This window comes from Lacerta agilis, chromosome 1 (assembly GCF_009819535.1).
Source record: "Lacerta agilis isolate rLacAgi1 chromosome 1, rLacAgi1.pri, whole genome shotgun sequence".
In the NCBI taxonomy this organism is placed as follows: Eukaryota; Metazoa; Chordata; class Lepidosauria; order Squamata; family Lacertidae; genus Lacerta; species Lacerta agilis.
In genome coordinates this window covers 15,435,434-15,445,337 of record NC_046312.1, presented here as the reverse complement: position 1 = coordinate 15,445,337, position 9,904 = coordinate 15,435,434, and positions in this window count along the sequence as shown.

Sequence of the window (9,904 nt, the reverse complement as noted above, 5' to 3'; positions counted from 1 at the left end):
CTGACTGCTGGTCCTGCTAGCTAGGAATGATGGGAGTTGTAGTCCAACAACAGCTGGGGACCCAAGTTTGAGAAACACTGCTCTAACCACTGCACCACACCGGCTCTCATGGATTGAAGGTGTGTTCTGAATGGAGAAAGATTTGATCCTTGGCACCCTCATTGAATCAAGTAGCATGTGCTGGAGAACCACTGTGAACCAGAGTAGACAATACAGGGTGAGATGGATCAATAGTCTGAACCAGAGTGGGCATCAGGGGTTGACATTGTTGGACACCTGCCACTAGGAGGTGGTCCCCAACGCCAATCCTTACAGATCCTTGTCTTTGTTGGGAAACCTACAGTCCCTTCCCATTGCTACCTGTTTACCTGCTCCCTCCAAACAAATGGACAATGGAAGCAGCAATGATCTCCATGCTCCCACTGTGAGTTGATGCCAACTGTGCCCAGAAAGGGGGGGCAAGCAAATAGCCAGTGGCAACAGTGCTGGGAGGGGGCAGTGGGTGTCCCCAAGAGGGTGGAGGCATCAAGAGCATAACATCTATATGCCTCCAAAAAATCTGAAATTAGCACTGGATTGACCCGATGTATTGTAGTTTCATTTGAAGCCAACTGGATGGCTCAGCTGGTTAGAGCATGGTGCTGATAACGTCAAAGTTGCAAGTTCAATCCCTGTATATGCCTGCATTGCAGGAGGTTGGGCTAGATGACCCTCAGGGTCCCTTCCAACTCTACAATTCTACTCCATAAGGAACCTGATTTGTTTTAGGTACTACCAGCAGCTGCTGATGCTTAACTCTAGAGTGCAAATTGCAGAATGCATTTCCTGATTGTGGTTAATCTGAGACAGTGTCTCTGTTACCTGTAATACAGGGGTTGGGACACTGGCGTAGGAAGGGCGGGGCATAGGGGGCGGGGCACCCTGGGCAGCGGGATCCCGATAGGGTTCCATCTCGGCGCGCTCTGCCCCCAGAACGCACGCCATGCCCCTGCGGGCAGTGCGCCCCGCCCTAGAACACATGCCATGCCCCTGCGGGCGGTGCGCCCTGCCCCAGAACACATGCCAGCCCCGCCCCTGCCTGCTTCCCGCCCCTGGTGCCAGAGCATGAAGCTCCGCCACTGGGTTGGGGACCTTTGGCCCTCCAGATGTTGTTGGGCTCAATAACTCCCATTGACCCCAACCAGCATGGCTGAGAGCGAGGAATGATGGGAATTGTAGTCCAACAACATCTGGAGGCTCAGAGGTCCCCTACCCTCCCGCTCTAAACATGCCCAGCTTCGTGGATCTAGAATCTAGATCTAGAATCCTAAGGCACATTACTCTTTAAAAAAACAAACAAACCATGAGATACACAGCCATATAAAGCCATACCAATAAAACCAGTTTAGCAACAGTTTACAGCCCTGTTAATAAAACCAACCTGCCAAAGCCAACCCATAAAACAAAGAAGTCATCAGCAAGGAAAGAAGACTACCTAGTGCATGCATTCAGAAGCTTTGGCTCTCCTGATGTTGCTGAACTACAACTCCCATCATTCCTGATCGTTGGCCATGCTGACTGGCATACCCTCCGACATATATCCAATGAAAATAGGGCTGTACATAATAATAATAGTAGTAGTAGTAATAATAATAATAATAATAATAATAATAATAATAATAATACATTTTATTATTTATACCCCACTCATCTGGGTGGCTTCTGACATATATAAAAACATAATAAAACACTAAACATTATATTTAAAAAATTCCCCATTCAGCGCTGTCTTCAGATGGCTCAGGCGTCGGATAACTCCATACCCTCCACTATTTCTCCAATGAAAACAGGGACGTCCTAAGGAAAAGCAGGACGTCCTGGGATCAAATCAGAAACTGAGACGGCTTCTGTAAATCCGGGACTGTCCTTGGAAAGTAGGGATCCTTGGAGGGTCTGCACTGGGTCTAATGGGAGGTCCTTTTATATCTTAGATTGCATTTTATTGTATTTACAATTTGGATTGTATGGGATTGCAATTGCTACAATGGCCAAAACAATCATTAAGTGCTGAAACAAACAAATGGGAATGAAAAGTTGGCCTCCTGTGTGTGTAGGGGAGATTCTGACTGGAACAGGCTCTGTGTCCCCCTCCTTCCCTGGCATATCTTCTTCCTCCTTGCAGGGCAGATGGTGCCCATCAATGAGAGAAGAATGGACTTCTCTTCCATCCCTACTTAGGGCAAGCACTAAAATTACATTCTCTGCACCCATGAGTCTGCTCAAAGCCCACAAATGATCATGGTTGCATGAAACAAACGGGGCAGGGCAACCTAACCCATGGCTGAGTCGTTATTCTCTGAGGTTTGGCTGTCAAATGGCCCTTGGATGCTTTGAACCGAATACTTTTGTGTGTGCTATTATTATTCTCAGCTAATGACTGCAGCGTCTTTAAGCGTCGAAACACCTAAGCCTGCCATTTTCATCCTGCAGCCTTTCGTTCTTTGGTGGCCGTGTGCCAGGCCAGCCTCGTTCCAAGGAGGCAGGGTAGCAGGAGCCAGGAGACACATCCCTTTGCCAGTCAGTAATCACATCACCATGGCACGAAAGCAACAGAAGAGAAGGAGAGGACTTTTCTCCAAGAACATTCCATTGTCATTTCGATTTGCAACCTTTCAGAGGCGACCCACGAAGAGAAGAGACAAGCTCTGCGTCTGGGCTTAGAATCCTGCGGACTCGGCAGAGGAATATTTTAAAACACAACAAAGCACCAAATCCTTTCCCTCTCGCCTCCCCTCTCCCCATTATCCCAAATCAATTAAGCGCTCGTACAAAGGTCACAGATCCCCCCGAGTGCACATATAACCGAGTCCAGATGACTGACACACCCTTCTCAATGGCCACATTCTGACATCTGGTGCTTAGCAACCATGACACTGCACCCTGCCAAAGACATTTGCCTCTTCTCTTTTGAAATACCAGGTTGGGGGGTGCCAGGTTGAGAACACTCGGTTTGGAAAGAACAGAGAAGGGGGTCGGTGTGCTGATCCCCGGTTGCTGTTGCTGCAAATGGCAGGACCCTAGAGGGAACTTAATATGCAGAAAGTTGCTGCAAGCTTGTTTTCACAGGAAACCTGAAAATGAATTTGCTTCCCCGCGCAAAAAAAATTGCAAAATTCTCTTTTGTAGCAGCCGCGCAAATATATTTGCTTATCATTATCGTCTAGCATCAGCATTAACACCTGAAGATTGTGTGGCCACAATTAAAAATTGATAAAATCTAGCAGGTCATAGTAACAATATTTGACAGCTGGCATTCAGGATTAGCCATTATTGGCACTAGTTGAGAGGCAGAACTAAGTATTTGATAGTATCAAACTTGCCACATGCAACGGCATTTAGTATCTTACAGCAGTGACAACAATATGTCACTGTGGATTTGATATTTGGCAGTTGACATGTAATATCAGTATTTCACAGAATCATAGAATTGGAAGGGACCACGATGGTCATCTAGTCCAACCCCTTGCAATGCAGGAATCTCTTGCCCAATGTGTGGCTTGAACCCACAACTCTGAGATTAAGAATCTAGCAACTGAGCTATCAAGCATCAGCTTACATGCAGCTATGGATATTTGACAGGGACTGACTGTTGGCGTGTAGCAGTATCTGACAAATAGCAGTCAAAATCTAACTATATTAGACATGCAGCAGGAAGCAGTATTTTATTGACAGGATTTAAGAGTTAGCATGCAGCAGATGTCAACATTTGATCATGTAGCTGGCCTGCAGCAGCAATCAGTATTTCCCGTTTCCAGTGTTCACAATCAACATTTTCCTGTGTCTGACGGATAACAAGCCAAAAATAATAATAATCTGTATTTTGACAGAATCTTACAGCTGACTTCCAGAAGAATACAGTACAGATTGCATTAAGCTTGTTCATTTGTATACCCAATCGAAACAGATGAACTTAGATTCTTAAATAATTTTGATGACAATGTATACCAGATGTGACATTTTGACCTCAATGCTTAAATGTTGTCATCTTAGCAAATTCTGAAATTATACAAAAGGTTGTTTCAGTTCTAACTTACATGGGAAGAACAGCAAAATTCTATTGTCTTGAGCATTAAAAGGCTGGGAGACATTTAGAAAAGATTAACTCTCCCCCCCCCACACACACACATTTTTCAATCCACAATGCACTGTTTCGTTATAAATGATCAGTTAGGTTCTCCACCCATTCATAATTGTTCTGAGCTGCTTATGGTTTTGGAGTGCTGTCAATAGCATTCAGAAAACAACGTGCGTCCCTATTTTCTGTGATGGGAAAGTGGTGTGAACAAATGGCACTCAATCAGTGCTGCCTTCCATGTAAGTACATGGAGAGCAGAGAACATAGAACACTGCCTTATACCAAGTCAGACGATCTATATAGCTCAGTATTGCTCAGCATTATCAATGTAGGCTAATAATAATTTTATTATTTGTACCCCGCCCATCTGACTGGGTTGCCCCAGTGATTCTGGGCACCTTCCAATATGTATTAAAAACATTACAAAACACTAAACATTGAAATACATCGCTATTCAGGGCTGCCTTCATATGTCTTCTAAAAGTTGTGTACAGTGGTACCTCGGGTTAAGAACTTAATTCGTTCTGGAGGTCCGTTCTTAACCTGAAACTGTTCTTAACCTGAAGCTAATGGGGCCTGCCGCTGCGCCACCAGAGCACGATTTCTGTTCTTATCCTGAAGCAAAGTTCTTAACCTGAAGCATTATTTCTGTGTTAGCGGAGTCTGTAACCTGAAGCGTATGTAACCTGAGGTACCACTGTAGTTACTTATCTCCTTGACATCTGATGGGAGGGCGTTCCACAGGGAGGGCGCCACTACCGAAAAGGCCCTCTGCCTGGTTCCCTGTAACCTCACTTCTACAGTGAGGGAACCCCCAGAATGCCCTTCTGGATCTCAGTGTCTGGGCTGAACTATGGGAGTGGAGACGCTCTTTCAGGTATAGCGGTGGCTCTCCTGGGTCTCGGGTGGGGGACATTGCCAGCTATAGCTCATTATAAAATGCAGCGGCTGAGAGAGGGCTTCTGGAGGAAACCACAGAAGGATTTAGTGTGGGGAGGGGGACATTCAGGAGTGGTTGGGGCTCCTCTGAATGGATCTTCCTGCCGCTTTTGCATTCTGGTTCCTGTCAGGGAGTTTTTCCATGGGCAATATAGAAAAACTTTTCCTATGGAATGGGCCAATAGAGCACTTCAACACAACTCTTTAATGAAGCGCTTAGTGGGAAAGTATCTGAGAGCCTCTTATGTCCCTACAATAGTATAGACAGATTCCTAATGTTTCTCTGTAAACATTGTTCCCATTAATAGAAAGCTGGGGGCTGGATGGGTTTTTAGCATGGCCGGATGCCAGGGTTCTTTAAGAACCCGTGCATTAGCCGAAGGCACGACCTCAGCTGACCTGAGGAAAGCCACAGGCTCATCTCCTTTCCCTACTGGCTGCTGCCTTAATTGGCAGGTTCACAATGAGAGCTTTTGTTTGTGTCCTAAGCTTGCAGAGCACAATTAAGATGTCTGATACTTTGAGCCCAACAGCACAGCAATTAATACCGTTTTATATAGGCCAAATCCATTACATATTTGAACAGCGCATTCGAGCATGACAGGAAGGTGTTCGACCGAACTGGGAGAGATTTCTTTTTAAAGAAATCAGGATCTGATGTCCTTTTTTAATATAACACACAACCCCCCCCCATCCCAAAAAAGGAAACCCTTCTGCATTACACACGATGCTCCCATTTCCCCCCTACATATCCATTGGCAGAATTTAGTGAACTGTAGCTCATCTGTTTTGCTTGCAGAAGGTCCCCGGTTCAATCCTGAGTGGCATCTTCAAATGGGACTGCGAATGTCCCTTCTCTGTAACCATGGAAAGCCACTGCTGGTCAGTGGAGACAATACTGAGTTAGGGGGCCAGTGTTCAGCTTAATTGAAGGCAGCTTCCTGGAATTTAATTGCAATCTGTTATTTTCTGTCATCCGGAATTACTGGCTTCCAGGGGCTCCTAGGAGCAGAGCCCTTTGGGGCCCCCTATATTTTTGGGGGCTGGCCACTGGTCCCATCACCTCCTGGCAAATAGAAGGGGAAGAAATGGAGGCAGTCCGAGATTTCACTTTCTTGGGTTCCATGATCACTGCAGGTGGTGACAGCAGTCACGAAATTAGAAGACGCCTGCTTCTTGGGAGAAAAGCAATGACAAACCTAGACAGCATCTTAAAAAGCAAAGACATCACCCTGCCGACAAAGGTCCGTATAGTTAAAGCTATGGTTTTCCCAGTAGTAATGTACGGAAGTGAGAGCTGGACCATCAAGAAGGCTGATCGCCGAAGAATTGATGCTTTTGAATTATGGTGCTGGAGGAGACTCTTGAGAGTCCCATGGACTGCAAGAAGATCAAACCTATCCATTCTTAAAGAAATCAGCCCTGAGTGCTCACTAGAAGGACAGATCCTGAAGTTGAGGCTCCAGTACTTTGGCCACCTCATGAGAAGAGAAGACTCCCTGGAAAAGACCCTGATGTTGTGAAAGATGGAGGGCACAAGGAGAAGGGGACGACAGAGGATGAGATGGTTGGACAGTGTTCTCGAAGCTACTAACATGAGTTTGGCCAAACTGCGAGAGGCAGTGAAGGATAGGCGTGCCTGGCGTGCTCTGGTCCATGGGGTCACGAAGAGTCGGACACGACTGAACGACTGAACAACAACAACATATTTTTTGGGGTAAGGGCCAGGGGGCCCCATGCCCCAAAAGCACGGAGCCAGAGAACGGAGCTGAGCGCAGCATGCCCTCCACAGATGGCTGCTCCTCCTCCTCCTCTTCCTGCCGCGAAGGGGAAGGTGGGTTGAAACAGCCTCCTGCCAGTGGTGGCACCAAGAGGAGGTGGAGAAGGAGCTGCTGGCCACTGAACCACATGGCTGGCGCATTCGACTCCGCCCCCGGCTCCTCCCAATGTCCTGACGTCACGCGTGTGGCATCACGACATCATGCACGCAACATCCCCCCCCTCCCATCGCCTTCACAAGATGGTACCTCTGCTGGCTTTTGGGTGATACACTGGTGCCAGTACCCTGTGACCCAGGCTCATTGGCGCTTGGCTTGCCTTTACTGCTTCATGTTTCTCCAGAACTCTTCTCCCCATCATATGATGGGGGTGGGGTTGCAGTGAGATGTACGGGTTGAAATCTCGATCAGAAATCCCATCATGCTATCAGCCAGCCAGTCTCGTTTCCACAAAAAATGCTTTGCCAAGCAAGTATTCAGCACCTCCTTGCTGCTTGGCTCCAGACCAGGCCTTCCTAGCCTGTCAGACTAGCTCTGTCCTCACTTAAAGAAATGGTTTCAGGGCATTGACCGAGGGTATAAGACACAGAAATCTTGCTGAAGCTAAGTAGGTTTGGATATTGTTAATGATTGGACGGGAGGCTGCTGGAAGGCACCCAGCGCCCCAGGGAGTTGGCACCTGTGGAAGAAAGGAAAGATATAAATAGGATAAAATCAATAAATTTGTAGTAACTTGTTGCAGCAGGACTTCAGAAGGCAGATTTAAACTGGGCTAGTATTTTATTTTTCTATGCTATAGTGTTTTATTGCTTTGTAATTTTAATGGTTGTACTTTATTAGCTGATGAGCTTTTAATGATTTTTATTCCATCTGTTTTTATGTGTATTGTTTTAGCTGTAAGCTGCCCGGAGGGCCTTTTTAAGTCTGTGTGGTGGGATACAAATAAAGTAGCTGGATAAATACTGTCTCTTCCATTTACCCACCATCTGAAGGACATCCATGGCTCAAAGAAGTGGCTCTAGGCCTGGATTACTCAATCATCAGTCACCACAGCTTGTATCTCACCACCAATTCGTACATGTGGGAAGGGAGCAGAAGGCAGTCTTGTCCAATTTCCCACTTCAAAACAGCACTTCTGAACCAGCACTCCTGACCTCCTGGTTGTTGTGGGCCCCCCAGCTCTGTCATGTTTTCATAGGCCACCCCTATTTTCACTGGAGAAATGTTGGGAGGTCCCTATTTTCATCAGAGAAATATTAGAGCATATGGATCTGGAATGATTTGCCAGCCCCAGACAGAGCAGGAGGAGGAGGAGGAGGAGGAGGAGGAGGAGGAGGAAGAGAAGGAGCAGGTGTGGGTCTGGAAGGCGAGCAGCCAGGGCTGGAGAAGAGAGGTTTTCCCCCTTGTGACTCTAGTTGTCAGAGATAGAGAAGAAGATCTGCCGACTCTCTCCTCCACCCTTCTGGCAGAGTTCAGAGCCTCATCAGGAAGAGGGGAGGCCTTTGGGGGAGCCAGAGGCGAGAAATGAGCAAGAGGAGGTGGTGAGGGAACTAAAGGCAGAGGGACAGGACACAGCATTGTCACTGAGACCCAGGTGCTGCTTTCATAGGTGGAATCAGACACAACTGCCCAGCCACATAAGGCAAGAGAGTCCTGTGAGTGGGCTCACCCCATCTCATCTTTAATAGCTTGGTTGGAGGGTCATGTTAACTCTCAGGACAACTTCATATGGACCTCCGACACCTTAGAATCTTGACTTCTGGACCTTCTGGCAGCGGCTGAACCTGTACCACTATTAGCCTGAATAAAGATGTCTTCCTTATTTTTCTTTTTTATATATAAATCATTTTTATTAAAGTTTCCAAATTAACAATTCAATCAAATCATATTAAATATACCAAATTATACATATGCAAATCATATAATCTGAATATTCTGCCAAATTATAATTTTTTTGGGGGGTACTCCCCACGCTTCAAGTTTTGGAAGGCTCATCATCATCTCAAATCCACTGCATGTCGTATTCTGTCCTATGTTCTCCAGTTCTATCTGTTGTTATCCTTCATTCTTTCACAGCCTCTGAGCTGTTCCCACAAGCGATTTAAAACGAATAATATGTTTCTGTGTGGATTTTATATCAGTCTGATTATCTTCTATCTCCTCACAACCGGTATTTCTGTCAAGTCAATCCAAAAGTCCTTTCGTTATTTGCAGCCGCCATCTTATCCAATTCCGATAGTCTTCCTTATTTTTCAGGTCAGAGTTGCTGTCATGTTTGGGGATGGGAGCCTGGCACAAATAATATGCTCTGCAACATGAATCTTAGCCATAGGGGGTCCATTTTCAAAAGAAGACAATGGTTCTGATGCCTGCAGCCAGAATTCAACTTCTTTTTAAATAAATAAAAAAAAAAAACACCAGTGCAAGACTGGATTATGGAAGTCCCAGAGGTATGCAATTCTGAGGCCTGATTATGAACCACCAAGAAAGAGAATCCCAGGAGTCACTACTTTCCACATTCAGAAGGAAAATGACAGGGCCTTTTCTGCCCAGGTTGTGGGATTCCTTCCCTTAAAAAGTCTCATTGTCTCCCTCTCTGGTAAGCTTCAGGTGGGCTCCTAAGACCTTTCTATTTTGCCAAGTTTTTTTTAGTGTGAGTGAAAAATATTAATCTCCCAGCTGAATTGTTTTTATCCTACTCTTGATTAGATTCTATAAAATTGATTTGAGGATTTGAGGCATTTCTTTACTTGCGCTTCTTTGATTTGATTTTTTTTTTTTAAAAAAAGCAGTCTTGCAATTAAAGTCGAGTTCGGCCCAGTAAAAATGGAGATGTCTACCAAATCGTTGTGCAGTACACACATATTTCAGTATCGCCAAGCAGCCAATTTCATGTTCTCACAGAACGTACTATGGAAAAAGGGAGGGTTGTGACCATGCTAATATCAATATATAAATAGCATGTGCAGGGTATACAGTATATGTTATGCTGCTAGGATTGCTTGAGATAATTTTCTACAATTTTTCTTATGCATTCTCAGCCATTTTCTGTGGTTTGGCACATCGACCCTGT